We start from the raw sequence: 16,305 nt of genomic DNA, 5'->3' as shown, positions 1-16,305 counted from the left end.
TAAAATAACCTCATCTCTACTAAGGTGCTGGCCCAGGATGGTCTTATTCTTAGTGAATCCATATCTTGAAGGGAAATTCTTTGAGATCCTAACTGACTTGATCACCCCAGTCCTGAAGCAGTCTATAAGCCACCCTGTAACCTTGAGCAAGCCAGCTTCTCTGGGCTTATGTATTGAAGATTTAGGTCTAAAGGAACTTTGGGGATCCTTCTAGCTTCTAAATTCTCTTTTCTTGGACTTCCCTGTGGCCCAATGGTGAAGATTCCACCTTCTCATGCGGGGAACCCAGGTTTGATCTCTGGTCTGGGAACTAAGATCCCACTTGCCGTGGGGCAACTAAACCCATGCACCACAACAGAGAAGCTTCCATGGCACAGTGAAGAGCCAGCACAGAAGAAGTGAGAGGGACCCCTGGACTGACCAATGCCCACGTGCCCCTGCATGTCCAGGTGCAGCATCTACCTCCCGCCACCGTCCATGCCCAAGAGAAAGGTTGAAAGTAATGCTACAGGAGATTAAAGCCAAGGTGAAAGACGAACACAGAGAAGATCTGCAAGGTTATCTGCTAAACCTGTTCCTCCAAAGCCAGAACCCAAGCCTGCAAAGGCCCCTGCAAAGGAGAGAGAGAAGGGACCCAAAGGGAAAAAGAGGAAAGCTGATGCTGGCAGGGATGAGAATAACCCTGCAGAAGATGGAGTTGACAAAACAGACCAGGCACATAAAGCTGAAGGTGCTGGAGATGCCAAGTGAAGGGTATGCATTTTTGTTAACTGTGTACTTCCAGTGACTGTACAGCTGGAAATACTATTTTTTATGATGTTTTATAAAAATGCAGAATTTTTTCAAGCTATGTTGTTAGCACAAAGATCACTTCATTGTTGTTTTGGGGGTTGTGGGGGTGGGGGAAGGATACATGTCACTAACGGAGCATCTCCAAAGCTGTGTTGATATGAGGGGAGAAACATCTTTCCCGTCTAGCTTTGAGAGACTTCTTGATTCCCAGGAAGGAGGGATTCCCTGATGTTGGCACACATTAGCCACCTTGGCACATATGCCTTGTGGTATGGAAAAGCTAGAGTTAGCTTATATGTCCTCTTCTCCCGCTCTACTTCAGCGTAGACTTGACTCCCCTAACCCCAGAGACCTGTCGGAACCTGACCCCCCCAAAATCAGTTTCCAGTATGTCAGGCAATTTGGACTTTCCAGTGTCAGCACTGAGATGGCATTCCTCGAAAGAGCAGTGGTTCCTCTTTTAGACTGTGGCTCCTCGGATTGATACCTCCCCCATTTTCATTCCCGTTTCCTGAAAGGCAGGGTCAGCTTGTGAAAAGCTGTTAAACAACATGCGAAATATGAACTGTCAGCCCTCACTCTAAACTTTCCCTGTTCAGAGCATCGCATGAAGACTTCACTGGGTTTTATAGTGGCTTTATGATTTTGGTGGTCCATTGAAAAAGAGAGTTTGAAAGTTGTATGCTGTTAACGATTGCCCATGTCCTGCCTGAAATACCATGATTGTTTATGAAAAGTATCTTTAATAGAGCTAGATACAGTTTGGCTTGGGAAAAAAAAAAGGCCCAGGGCAGACAAAATTTTTTTTTAAATTTTGTTTAAATTATCAAAATTCTTTTTCCTAATGCTGCAGTATCAATTAGTCAGCAGATGAGAGGGAGGGCAGTTTGGCATGAGGAACCTGACACCCTGTTTCCTGGCTTCTATAAATCTGGACGACTCATCGTGATTGTGTAAACTGACTTGCTGACACTGAGTTTCAAAATAAGATATGGAGTAGTGATAAGAGGAGAAACGGAGGAGATTCAGTATTCTGTACATTGTTTATAGATTTTAACTCAGAGTGGAGATAGAAAAGTGAAAGAGGAGAGTGAAAAAGTTGGCTTAAAACTCAACATTCAGAAAACTAAGATCACGGCATCCAGTCGCATCACTTCATGGCAAATAGGTGGGGAAACAATGGAAACAATAAGAGACTTTATTTTGGGGGCTCCAAAATCACTGCAGATGGTGACTGCAGTCATGAAATTAAAAGACGCTTGCTCCTTGGAAGAAAAGCTATCACCAACCTCAGTTCAGTTTAGTTCAGTTCAGTCACTCAGTCATGTCCGACTCTTTGCGACCCCATGAATCGCAGCAGGCCAGGCCTCCCTGTCCATCACCAACTCCCGGAGTTCACTCAAACTCACGTCCATCAAGTCAGTGATGCCATCCAGCCATCTCATCCTCTGGCGTCCCCTTCTCCTCCTGACCCCAATCCCTCCCAGCATCAGAGTCTTTTCCAATGAGTCAACCCTTCGCATGAGGTGGCCAAAGTACTGGAGTTTCAGCTTTAGCATCATTCCTTCCGAAGAACACCCAGGACTGATCTCCTTTAGAATGGACTGGTTGGATCTCCTTGCAGTCCAAGGGACTCTCAAGAGTCTTCTCCAACATCACAGTTCAAAAGCATCAATTCTTCGGCACTCAGCTTTCTTTATAATCCAACTCTCACATCCATACATGACCACTGGAAAAACCATAGCCTTGACTAGATGAACCTTTGTTGTCAAAGTAATGTCTCTGCTTTTCAATATGCTATCTAGGTTGGTCATAACTTTCCTTCCAAGGAGTAAGCGTCTTTTAATTTCATGGCTGCAGTCACCATCTGCAGTGATCTTGGAGCCCAAAAAAATAAAATCTGATACTGTTTCCACTGTTCCCCCATCTATTTCCCATGAAGTGATGGGACCAGATGCCATGATCTTCGTTTTCTGAATGTTGAGCTTTAAGCCAACTTTTTCACTCTCCTCTTTTACTTTCATCAAGAGGCTTTTGAGTTCCTCTTCACTTTCTGCCATAAGGGTGGTGTCATCTGCATATCTGAGGTTATTGATATTTCTCCCAGCAATCTTGATTCCAACTTGTGCTTCTTCCAGCCCAGAGTTTCTCATGATGTACTCTGCATATAAGTTAAATAAGCAGAGTGACAGTATACAGCCTTGACGACAGCATATTAAAAAGCAAAGACATTACTTTGCCAACAAAGGTCCATCTAGTCAAGGCTATGGTTTTTCCAGTGGTCATGCATGGATGTGAGAGTTGGACTATAAAGAAAGCTGAGTGCTGAAGAATTGATGCTTTTCTGTGGTGTTGGAGAAGACTCTTGAGAGTCCCTTGGATTGCTAGGAGATTCAACCAGTCCATCCTAAAGGAAATCAGTCCTGAATATTCATTGGAAGGACTGATGCTGAAGCTGCAACTCCAATACTTTGGCAACCTGATGAGAAGAACTGACTCACTAGAAAAGACCCTGATGCTGGGAAAGATTGAAGGTGGGAGGAGAAGGGGAGGACAGAGGAGGAGATGGTTGGATGTCATCACTGACTCAATGGACATGAGTTTGAGTAAGCTCTGGGAATTGGTGATGGACAGGGAAGCCTGGGGTGCTGCAGTCCATGGGGTCACAGAGTCAGATATGACTGAGCAACTGAACTGACTGACTGGAGATAGGCCATTTGTCAGGATGAAGTTTGTGAGATGCTATCAATAATGTAATGATACAAATCATGCTTTTCTTGTTAAATTAGGGTCTCACTTGTGCAAGTATCAAAATAAAATAAACATTAAATGCACAGAAAAGTACTTACTACTATCAGATGCCCACTCTGGCCTCACCTTGAGGGTCTGGCTCCCCATGAATTAAATACCTGGTGTGAAGGGAGTTACCCCAGTTTCATTTGGGACCCAAACTGCTGCCTTACTTCCTGCCCATTCACCCTATCTTCTTCCCAGCCCAGGAGGTCCCACAGGCAAACACTGTTTGAATTATGATTTCAATGGAATTTTTTTTTTCTACAGTTCCTATTCTATTTAATTCTGTGGCTCTTGTTTCTTTTTCTTTCTCCCTCTCAGATGAAAACATATCCACACAATAGCCTCTAATTAAATTACTGTTTTATAAAATGTAAAAATCCAAAAATCAGTGGTTGGGTTTCTTCAGGAAAAAAGTGACGTACTGGAAGTTTCTAGAACTAGCTCTGACCACATTCTTTCACCAAGTAATGATTCATGAAATCATTCCATCTCTCTGGGGTCAGAATCAAACCCTCTACAAAGTCTCTCCCAGCTCTGGGTCATCGTGAATTTAACCATTGCAACACTGTATAACGTTATTTAAAAACAAACATAAGTACTACATCTGAGGATTGCTTCATCTAATTCAAAAGAACCCTGGATCCAACTATGGCTGTATTCAGCACTTGTTCCCCACCCCAAGGAACCATCTAACCTGAGTGAGAAGTCAGGGTTCTTTTGAGAGGGGGAGGGCAGGAGGCTATGCCAAGTCTTGGTTACTTTGCACGGGTTTTCTCTAGCTGCAGTGCATGGGCTTTTCATTGTGTTGGCTTCTCTTGTTGTGGAGCACGGGCTCTAGGCATGCAAGCTTCAGTAGTTGTGGCTCATGGGCTCTAGAGCTCAAGCTCAGCAGTTGTGGTACATGGGCTTGGTTGCTCCACGGCATGTGGGATCTTAGTTCCCCGACCAGGATTCCAACCGGTGTCCCCTGCATTGCAAGGCAGATTCTTAACTACTGAAGCACCCAGGGAGCTCTCCCAACCCTTAATATTGCTCTTCATTTTGCTCTCAGGGCTTCCCAGGTGACAAAAGTGGTAAAGAACCTGCCTGCCAATGCAGGAGAGGTCAGAGGTGCAGTTTCGATTCCTGGATAGGGAAGACCCCTTGCAAGAGGGCATGGCCACGCACTCCAGTATTCTTGTCTGAAAAATCCCATGGACAGAGGAGCCTGGAGGGCTACAGTCCATAGGGTTGCAAAGAGTTGGACACGACTGAAGTGACTTAGCATACATGCATATGTATGTTTTTCTGAAACAAATAGCTTCCATCCTTCTGTACAATTAGAAATGTCTCAGATATTCAAGACAGTAAACTCCCACCAATACAGGGGGAGAAAAACTGCCTCTTTTGTTCCCCCTCTCCTCAGCATCTGACTCCATCAGTAGCTTCTTCTATTTGAGGCAGGATCTAGGAGTAGGGATGAAATCTTCACATAAATGATAAAGTCTGAAATTTGATCATCTTTTATTTGTTTTTCTCCTTCTGATGGCACTTGTTTCTGCCGTTATTTGTTGTAAAAGTGGGAAGAATTCAAAGAATGGTGCTATTTTCAGTTACTAATTAATCCACTAAGAAACTTAAGAGCATTCTTCCCTTCTGAGAAAAGGAGGCCTTATACAGTTGACAAGAGTCTTTTATCTTTAAAGGTCCAAAGGCTAAATCATTGTCCATCTCCAGTAGAGCTGCTGTACTTTTAAAGACTCACTAAAGGCTTCCCATGGAAGACTGCCCAAAGGGGAAGTCCAGTCACAGAAAAAAGTTAAGCTTGATGAATTCCAAATTCATCATTTCAAGTCATTAAGAGATAAGCCCTGGAACTGTCGCCACACATGGGCGACAAAGGGGTGCCTCTCATCTGTTCCAATCAAAATACAAATATTATAGCCACGTAGCCAGAGAATTACCCACGTTTCTCTATATGTTATTTACATCCTCTGAGCAATCTCTCACCAGGTTTCTAAGCTAAAGTGTTCAGTTCAGTTCAGTCGTTCAGTCATGTCCGACTCTTTGCAACCCCATGAATCGCAGCTCACCAGGCCTCCCTGTCCATCACCAACTCCCGGACTTCACTCAAACTCACGTCCATCGAGTCAGTGATGCCATCCAGCCATCTCATCCTCCGTCGTCCCCTTCTCCTCCTGCCCCCAATCCCTCCCAGCATCAGAGTCTTTTCCAATGAGTCAACTCTTCGCATGAGGTGGCCAAAGTACTGGAGTTTCAGCTTTAACATCAGTCCTTCCAATGAACACCCAGGACTGATCTCCTTTAGAATGGACTGGTTGGATCTCCTTGCAGTCCAAGGGACTCTCAAGAGCCTTCTCCAACAATTCTTCAGCGCTCAGCCTTCTTCACAGTCCAACTCTCACATCCATACATGACCACAGGAAAAACCATAGCCTTGACTAGACGAACCTTTGTTGGCAAAGTAATGTCTCTGCTTTTGAATATGCTATCTAGGTTGGTCATAACTTTCCTTCCAAGGAGCAAGCTAAAGTGTAGCCGACCACAATTTTAAATTGTCATCTCGTGGTACAGCATTTATGGTTAGACAAGCTTATGTGGGTTCCATGTAGGAGTTATGTTTCCATTGACTTTATTTTTTTAAGTAATTCGTTTATTTGGGGCTGCTCTGGGTCTTTGCAGCTACATGAGGCCTTTCTCTAGTTGTGGCAATCAGGGGCTACTCTCTTGTTGCAGAGCACGTGCTCTTGACATTTGGGTTTCATTACTTGGGGCGCACAGGTTTAGTTCTTCCGAGCCATGGCATGTGGGATCTTCCCAGACCAGGGATCACACCTGTGTCCCCTGCACTGACAGGCAGATTCTCAACCACTGTGCTAGGGAAGTCCATGTTTCATAGACTTTAGATGCCCCACCAAAAGTAACTTATTTGAGAACAAAAGGGGATTTTAGTTTACTCTTGGGCCATGCAGCTCCAGTCTTCCAGTCATTTAGACAAATCATGTTCAATACAAATGTGGAGTAATATAAATAACCTTAAATTCATCAACTAATTTCAGAAATGAAAAAAAAAAATCTAGAGTATTTTCATCTGTGGAACCCTAGACAGTGTTGACAGCATAGTAACAAAACAGCCAAAACAGTAAGAAAAAGGTAAAGTTCAGGAAACCTAAATTTTCAATGATTTTTTTTGTCTAAAAATGATAGTAATAAACAATTTTTAAAAACCAACAGCTGCAAAATAAGGTACAACAAGGCATTATATACTGACAATGTATATTTAAAATGGCATAATTCATTGTGGAATAGCTCTGTAACATATTTAATTTGCTTAATTTGCTCTTCAATGTATCTAGGTAATTATGGTGGTTTTTTAAAAATGTACAAATTCTTAATACTACCCCTTTAAATGGTAAACCCTAATTCCGCCTCCTTGAGTGAGTGACTCTCTTCTAACAGAATATGGCAGAGGTAACAATGTGTTATTCTGAGACCATGGCACTTTAAGGACATGTGGCTTCTGCCTCTTCCTCTTAGATCAGCCTCAGTGGGGGAAGCCAGCCTCTGTGTTGCGATGACCCCCAAGCCCCGCAGAGGGTCCACGTGGTCAGGAATTGAGGCAGCCTGCAGTCAAAGACCAGCACCAATTTGCCAGCCTTGGGAGCTTCCTTGGAAGGAGTTCTTCATGCCCAATTCACCTTCAGATAACTCCAGCCTTGGTCAGCATCTTTATCATGACCTCATGAGAGACCCTGGGCTGAACCGTTACCTAAGCTAGTCCTGGATCCTGACTCATGACAAGAGGGTAAGATAACCTCTAAATTAAGCAGCTAAATTTAGGGTTAATCTCTGTAGCAATAGATAATTAATACAGAAAATTTGAACCATTTCTACACAGACTTCTTTCACATATAGTGTGTCAGTATCTCAAACTTCATTAATTTGCCCACTGTCAAACCCCTCTCAACAGAATATAAGCTGCACGAAAGCAGAAAATTCTATTATGTGCTGTGCACTTACAGTGAAAAACAGTGTATGGCACAGAGTGGGTCCTCAATATATATTTCTTGAGTGCACAGTTCATTTGATGAATTTGTCTTAATCTCTATCCGATGAAGAGTGCAGGATTAAAAAAAAAAATGTTTTCAACTGCTGTTTCATCAGTAGTAAACTTAACAGTGGGCTTCCCAATTTAGTTTGGGAAGGTGGTGCAGTGGTAAAGAATCCACTTGCCAATGAAGCAGATGCAGGAGACATGGGTTTGATCCCCGGGTCAGGAAGATCCCCTGGAGGAGGGCAAGGCAACCTACTCCAGCATTCTTGTCTGGAAAATTACATAGACAGAAGAGCCTGGGGAGGTACAGCCCATGGGGTCTCAAAGAGTCAGACACAACTGAGAGACAGAACACACACACACTAAATAAATATCAGCAAAGGTGCTAAATGGTAATAATATTTATACTAAATATGGAATAACCTTTCTAATGTTCAGATAATTTTTATTTTATAGGCATAATATCTGTGAAGTCTATCTGTTGACAAAAGGAACAGGCTCAACTGGAGATAAATTCTATAATCTTTCCACATAATGTTAACCAACAAATAAGTATGAGAAGAGAGTTTAATAAAGAAACAAATGAAAACCAAAATAGTAACACACATGCACACCACAGCCTAGAATCCAGTGTGGGAGAATGGACTAAAAGTTCTCTAAGTCATGTGATTAACTCTATTGATAACTTGAAAAGGCTGAGAGGCTGTAACATGAGTACAATGTGGTAAGTCTTCTCAGAACCAAAATAAATAGTACAGTGTTCATTTTCAACAATTACAAAGTAGCTGCTTTCCTGAGTTTACTACAGACTCAGATAGATCCATTGGCTTTCTCCATTTCATCAGCTTTTCTATTTGCATCTAAAGACCCATCTAGTCAATCTAATTATTTTCCACTTGTGTCCAGCTAAATCTTTCTCTATTAAATTAACTCTTTATTAAAGTTGTACAATTTCTCTGTGCTCTTCCATGGCACTCATTGTGCCATTTTCTTTTTTTTATACTCACTAGACATAAAAGAGATGCTTAGTAAATGACTATGCTATATTTTTACCCTTCAGGTCTAAGACAGCTTTAAAAAGTCTGTGCTTTATCTTATCATTAATTCATGAAGGAGGTGAGTATCTACCACCAGCCCCTACTGCTCTAAGTAATTTATTAAATGAAATAAGATTTTATTTAATTAAATAATCTTTTCTAAGAGGAAATAAAACCCACTCCCTGAAATGTTATTGTAATAGACAGGATTATCACACTAGTCTTCTGTTAGGCAATTAGAGAAATTGTATATTAATTAATTCAATTTCCTGACTGAATTATGTAACAGAAATGGAAACTATGGAAGCTTGGCAATATCAAAAATACATAAACACCACTGCAGCATTCTTGCCTGGAAAATCCCATGGACAGAGGAGCCTGGTGGGCTACAGTCCATAGGGTTGCAAAGAGTTGGACATGACTAAAGCAACTTAGCAAGCAGCAAAATGCAAATATAAGTATCTAGAAATCCTCTTTAAGATAAATAAGTAACATATAGTCATCGGTTTTTAGGTAATCTGGTATTGGCAAAAAGACATGGATTAGCAGTCTGAGGACTGGTTTGTTCAAGTACACAAGTGACTGGGCTCCGTCACTAATTAGCTATGAAGTGAAGTGGCTCAGTCTTGTCTGACTCTTTGCAACTCCATAGACTGTAGCCTACCACACTTCTCCGTCCATGAGATTTTCCAGGCAAGACTACTGGAGTGGTTGCCATTTCCTTCTCCAGGGGATCTTCCCGACCCAGGGATCGAACCCGGGTCTCCCGCATTGTAGGCAGACGCTTTACCGTCTGAGCCACCAGCTATGGGACCCTGATAAAACCTTTACCTCTCTGCCTTTATTGACAAATAGGAATCTATCATAAGAGAACCACTCTGATGATTAAATGCTAAAGGTGCTTCATAAGCCATAAAGCACTGCACAAACGTCAGTCATCTCTTGCACTGGAAGCTCCAGAGCCTGGCGTGAGACCTGACACAGAGCTAGAATTCAAAATTCACAGAGCTAAATGAGTAACTGATGAGCTGTGTGATCTCAGGCAACAAAAATCTCTTCTCCTCCTCTACTTCCTCCTCCTCCTCCTCCTGTGATATCACTGTCACCCTTGTTCACTGGAGTACAGTCATACTGTCCTTTTTCCTGTCTTCCTAAACAGCAGCTGCCTCCTGCCTCGGGGCCTTTGCACCTGCTGTTTCCTCTGCCTGTATCACTCTTCCCCAGCTCTTTGCATGGCCACTCCATTCTCATCAGTCAGATCTTAAGCCAAATGTCATTTCTTCAGAAGCTTTCTCTTACCACCCTGACTAATGTTCCTCTCCTATCATTCACCCAATATATATTCCTGTTTTATTTTCTCTACCTGTTGACATATTACATTCTCCTTCATATAATAAAAAAACACTCTACTAGGGAAAAAAAATACATAAACATTTCAAGAGAAAACTTTAATGCCAGGTCTTGTATGAGTTGCTCAAGCTAAAACCAAATTGTCTTACACATCTTGAAATAAACAATCTTAGAAAATAAAGAGAAAGAGAACAAACAGAGAAAAATGGTAGCACACAAATCAGTTAGTTACATAAAAAGTAACTAAATAGTGAGATTCCTCCTTTAATAGAAAAATAACAATTGATTCTTTATTAATTATTGGTGCCAGAGGAAATAACTAAAATTGTTTTATGATCTTGTGTTGGGAAGAAGAGGGAGTGAGTTGAGGGGTGTGTAGGTAACCAGAGTGGTCCCTGGATGGGTCTGGTCAGGAGACCTCATCTCTCTGTTGGTCAATTATTTTGGAAATGCAAACACCAATAAACATCATAAGCCAGGTGGAAACAGCTCTCAAATAACCATAATATTAGGGGGAAGGAAAATAATGGTAAAGACAGAATAAGATGATAAAATTCAACATCACAAGTAATCTGATGTATGAACACTACTATCTATACATAGCTTATGGACAGAGGAACCTGGCGGGTTAGTGTTCATGGGGTCACAAAAAGCTGGACACAACTGAACGGGCACACACACACAGATCCATAAAATAGATAACTAATAAGGACCCATTGTATAGCACAGGGAACTCTACTCAATACTCTGTAATGACCTATATGGGAAAAGACTCTTTAAAAAAGTGGATGTATGTATATGTATAGCTGATTGACTTTGCTATACGGTAGAAACTAACACATTGTAAACCAACTATACTCCAATAATATTTTTTTTTAAAGTAACCTGAACTTGGCCTCCTCACTTTCCTCCCCCACCCCCTGAGTGTTGTCTTTCTCCCTCATCACCCACATTCCCAGATGGCACTGCTCAGCCTCCCGTGTGCCAAGCCCTGTGTTGGCTTGGGCACCCAGCAGTCAACCAAACAAACAAAATTCTCTGTATTCTTGGGGCTTGCTCTTTAATGTGGAGGAAACAAACTAGATAAAATACATAAAGAAAAAAAAATGTCTATATAGGACAATTCAATGTTATTTTTTCACATTAAACAAATACCTTTCAATGAAATTTTTAAATGGGGTGCAGGGGAAATCTGTGATATTGACCTACATAATTACCCTTCCCACAGAATTATCCTTCCCAAAGAACTAAGAACTTCAGTATCTGTGTCCCAACCATCCTCGTCATGGGTTGAGGGCTGCTCCCGGGGGAGTGTTAGTTCCCTGGCACAGAGCAGGCTCCTTCAGCCAGAGAGAACCTGCCGGCCAAGGGAGGAAGATGCTTGCAGTAGCTTATAGACCCAGCTTGCTCTGGAATGGCAAAGGCCGGAGGAAAAGGTGGGGCAGAGTTTGGTACAGTTTATAATTACATATTGGAGACGGAAATGGCAACTCACTCCGGTACTCTTGCCTGGAAAATCCCATGGACAGAGAGGCCCAGTAGGCTACAGTTCGTGGGGTCACAAAGAGTCGGACATGACTGAGTGACTTCACTTTATAATTACATATGCTATATTACAGAGTGCATTGCCCACAGGCACATTACCCACTGGGCCCCTGTGGTCTTCCTCTGTATAGGTCCAGGACCTTCCTCTGCTAAGAGGACTTGGCCACATGGAACCTATAGACCCTTCTGGGCCATGCTCCATGGAATCCCAGGATTTCTGCCTGGTAAGGGTAAATCACGTCCTTCAAACAAAAAGCAAGATGGGAGTCCTAATTCCCAGTACCACAGAATGTGCCCTCATTCGGAGACTGGGTCTTTACATAGATGAGTTAAAATGATGCCGTTGGATATTTACATGTTTGTTTTATTTGTTTGGCTGTGCTGTGTGGCATTCAGGATCTTAGTTCCCTTACCAGGGACTGAGCCCATGCCCTTGCAATGGAAGCACCAAGTCTTAGCTACCAGACCATGAGGAAAATACCAAAATGACATCTTTAGACTGGATTCTACTCTAATATGACTGGTGCTCTTATTTAAAAAAAAAAAAAAAAAAAAAAAAACACAGGAAATTTGACTGCAGAAGCAAACCCAAGTAGAGCAGAGATGATGTAAAGACACCCAGGGACAAGATGGCCATCTACAAGCCAGGAGGAGGGGCCTCCCAGCCCTCAGAAGGAACCAATTTTGCCAACATCTTGATTCAGACTCCCAGCCTCCAGAACTACGAGGCAATACGTTTGTGTTGTGTAAGCTGCCCAGTACCCAACATACCCAAATGGTACTTTGTTATACCGCCTTTTAGTTTAGGAAAATGTGTGAAAGTCGCTCAGTTGTGTCCGACTCTTTGTGACCCCATGGGCTATACAGTCCATGGAATTCTCCAAGCCAGAATACTGGAGTGGGTAGCCTTTCCCCTCTCCAGGGGATTTTCCCAACCCAGGGATCAAACCCAGGTCTCCCACATTGCAGGCGGATTCTTTACCTGCTGAGCCACCAGGGAAGCCCTTAAGAAAATAATACCGCCCCAATAGACCCAAGTCTGCGGTCAGTGCCTGTGCAAAGCTCTTCCTCGAGTCCATCTTCCCAAGTGTGGAGAGGCTGCCAGCGTGCTCCATCAAGTTCTAAAGTGGGCTATGTGTAGGGGGTGGAGATAAAGTTTGGGTATCCACACACTCACAGCATTAGCCTGTAGGTGACAATAAAACAAAGCCAAACCCTCAGAGATTCCCCAAGCAGTTAGATTTCAGCTCTTTCTTTTTAAGGGATCTAATCACAAAACTAGATTCAAATAATAATTATGTTCTCAATATTAATTATTATATATAATTTAAGAGCAATGGACAAAGGCAGAAACCATAATAGAAGCATTTAGGCTAAAAAAGATCTTCACGACCCAGATAATCACGATGGTGTGATCACTGACCTAGAGCCAGACATCCTGGAATGTGAGTCAAGTGGGCCTTAGAAAGCATCACTACGAACAAAGCCAGTGGAGGTGATGGAATTCCAGTGGAGCTATTTCAAATCCTGAAAGATGATGCTGTGAAAGTGCTGCACTCAATATGCCAGCAAATTTGGGAAACTCAGCAGTGGCCACAGGACTGGAAAAGGTCAGTTTTCATTCCAATACCAAAAAAAGGCAATGCCAAAGAATGCTCAAACTACCACACAATTGCACTCATCTTACACGCTAGTAAAGTAATGCTCAAAATTTTCCAAACCAGGCTTCAGCAATATGCGAACCGTGAACTTCCAGATGTTCAAGCTGGTTTTAGAAAAGGCAGAGGAACCAGAGATCAAATTGCCAATATCCACTGGATCATGGAAAAAGCAAGCGGGTTCCAGAAAAACATCTATTTCTGCTTTCTTGACTAAGCCAAAACGCTTGACTGTGTGGATCACAATAAACTGTGGAAAATTCTGAAAGAGATGGGAATACCAGACCAACTGACCTGCCTCTTGAGAAACCTATATGCAGGTCAGGAAGCAACAGTTAGAACTGGACATGGAACAACAGACTGGTTCCAAATAGGAAAAGGAGTATGTCAAGACTGTATATTGTCACCCTGCTTATTTAACTTATATGCAGAGTACCTCATGAGAAACACTGGACTGGAAGAAGCACAAGCTGGAATCAAGATTGCCAGGAGAAATATCAATAACCTCAGATATTCAGATGACACCACCCTTATGGCAGAAAGTGAAGAGGAACTCAAAAGCCTCTTGATGAAAGTGAAAGTGGAGAGTGAAAAAGTTGGCTTAAAGCTCAACATTCAGAAAACGAAGATCATGGCATCTGGTCCCATCACTTCATGGGAAATAGATGGGGAAACAGTGGAAACAGTGTCAGACTTTATTTTTTTGGGCTCCAAGATCACTGCAGATGGTGACTGCAGCCATGAAATTAAAAGACACTTACTCCTTGGAAGGAAAGTTATGACCAACCTAGATAGCATATTCAAAAGCAGAGACATTACTTTGCCAACAAAGGTTCGTCTAGTCAAGGCTATGGTTTTTCCTGTGGTCATGTATGAATGTGATAGTTGGACTGTGAAGAAGGCTGAGCGCCGAAGAATTGATGCTTTTGAACTGTGGTGTTGGAGAAGACTCTTGAGAGTTCCTTGGACTGCAAGGAGATCCAACCAGTCCATTCTGAAGGAGATCAGCCCTGGGATTTCTTTGAAAGGAATGATGCTAAAGCTGAAACTCCAGTACTTTGGCCACCTCATGCGAAGAGTTGACTCACTGGAAAAGACTCTGATGCTGGGAGGGATTGGGGGCAGGAGGAGAAGGGGATGACAGAGGATGAGATGGTGGATGGCATCATTGACTCGATGGACGTGAGTTTGAGTGAACTCCGGGAGTTGGCAATGGACAGGGAGGCCTGGCGTGCTGGGATTCATGGGGTCGCAAAGAGTCGGACACGACTGAGTGACTGAACTGAACTGAACTGAATGGGTTGAAATGTGTCTGCCTAAAAGTTACACTGAAGTCCTAACCCCTGGTACCTTGAATGTGACTTTACTTGAGAACTGGGTCTTTGCAGATGTCATCAAGTTAAGATGAGGTTGTAGGGCAGGCTGTAATTCAATATGACTGTTGTCCTTTTAAGGTAAGAAGACACAGAGAGACAGAGACATAAACCAGGAAGATCATGTAACAGTGGAGCTAGAAATTGGAGTGACACAGATAGAAGCTAAGGGACTCAAGGACTGCTGGCAAATATCAGAAGCTAGAAGAGGCAAGGAAGGATTATCCTCTACAGGTTTCGGAGAGAGCATGGCCCTGCCAGCACTTTGATTTCAGACTTCCAGCTTAAGAGCAAGTTCAGTTCAGTTCAGTTGCTCAGTTGTGTCTGACTCTTTGCGACCCCATGAATCGCAGCACACCAGGACTCCCTGTCCATCACCAACTCCCAGAGTTCATTCAAACTCACGTCCATCGAGTCAGTGATGCCATCCAGCCATCTCATCCTCTGTCGTCCCCTCTCCTCCTGCCCCCAATCCCGCGCAGCATCAGAGTCTTTTCCAATGAGTCAACTCCTCACATGAGGTGGCCAAAGTACTGGAGTTTCAGCCTCAGCATCAGTCCTTCCAAAGAACACCCAGGGCTGATCTCCTTTAGGATGGACTTTAGAGTCCAAGGGACTCTCAAGAGTCTTCTCCAACACCACAGTTCAAAAGCATCAATTCTTCCGCACTCAGCTTTCTTCGCAGTCCAACTCTCACATCCATACATGACCACTGGAAAAACCATAGCCTTGACTAGACGGACCTTTGTTGGCAAAGTAATGTCTCTGCTTTTCAATATGCTATCTAGGTTGGTCATAACTTTCCTTCCAAGGAGTAAGTGTCTTTTAATTTCATGGCTGCAGTCACCATCTGCAGTGATCTTGGAGCCCAAAAAAATAAAGTCTGACACTGTTTCCACTGTTTCCCCATCTATTTCCCATGAAGTGATGGGACCAGATGCCATGATCTTCGTTTTCTGAATGTTGAGCTTTAAGCCAACTTTTTCACTCTCCACTTTCACTTTCATCAAGAGGCTTTTGAGTTCCTCTTCACTTTCTGCCATAAGGGTGGTGTCATCTGAATATCTGAGGTTATTGATATTTCTCCTGGCAATCTTGATTCCAGCTTGTGCTTCTTCCAGTCCAGTGTTTCTCATGAGGTACTCTGCATATAAGTTAAATAAGCAGGGTGACAATATACAGTCTTGACGTACTCCTTTTCCTATTTGGAACCAGTCTGTTGTTCCATGTCCAGTTCTAACTGTTGCTTCCTGACCTGCATATAGGTTTCTCAAGAGGCAGGTCAGGTGGCCTGATATTCCCATCTCTTTCAGAATTTTCCACAGTTTATTGTGATCCACACAGTCAAACGTTTTGGCATAGTCAAGAAAGCAGAAATAGATGTTTTTCTGGAACTCGCTTGCTTTTTCCATGATCCAGTGGATATTGGCAATTTGATCTCTGGTTCCTCTGCCTTTTCTAAAACCAGCTTGAACATCTGGAAGTTCACGGTTCACATATTGCTGAAGCCTGGCTTGGAGAATTTTGAGCATTACTTTACTAGCGTGTGAGATGAGTGCAACTGTGCGGTAGTTTGAGCATTCTTTGGCATTGCCTTTCTTTGGGATTGGAATGAAGACTGACCTTTTCCAGTTCTGTGGCCACTGCTGAGTTTCCCAAATTTGCTGGCATATTGAGTGCAGCACTTTCACAGCATCATC

The 16,305-nt window shown here is 42.8% G+C and overlaps 1 pseudogene; it reads left to right on the top strand.

The window, feature by feature from the left end:
• Positions 1 to 477: 477 nt before the first annotated feature.
• LOC123327849 lies at positions 478 to 835 on the top strand (annotated as a pseudogene).
• The last annotated feature ends 15,470 nt before the right edge of the window (positions 836 to 16,305 follow it).

This window comes from Bubalus bubalis, chromosome 10 (assembly GCF_019923935.1).
Source record: "Bubalus bubalis isolate 160015118507 breed Murrah chromosome 10, NDDB_SH_1, whole genome shotgun sequence".
Lineage (NCBI taxonomy): Eukaryota > Metazoa > Chordata > Mammalia > Artiodactyla > Bovidae > Bubalus > Bubalus bubalis.
Note: the sequence above shows the minus strand (reverse complement) of the source record. Positions and strands in the feature narration are given on the sequence as shown.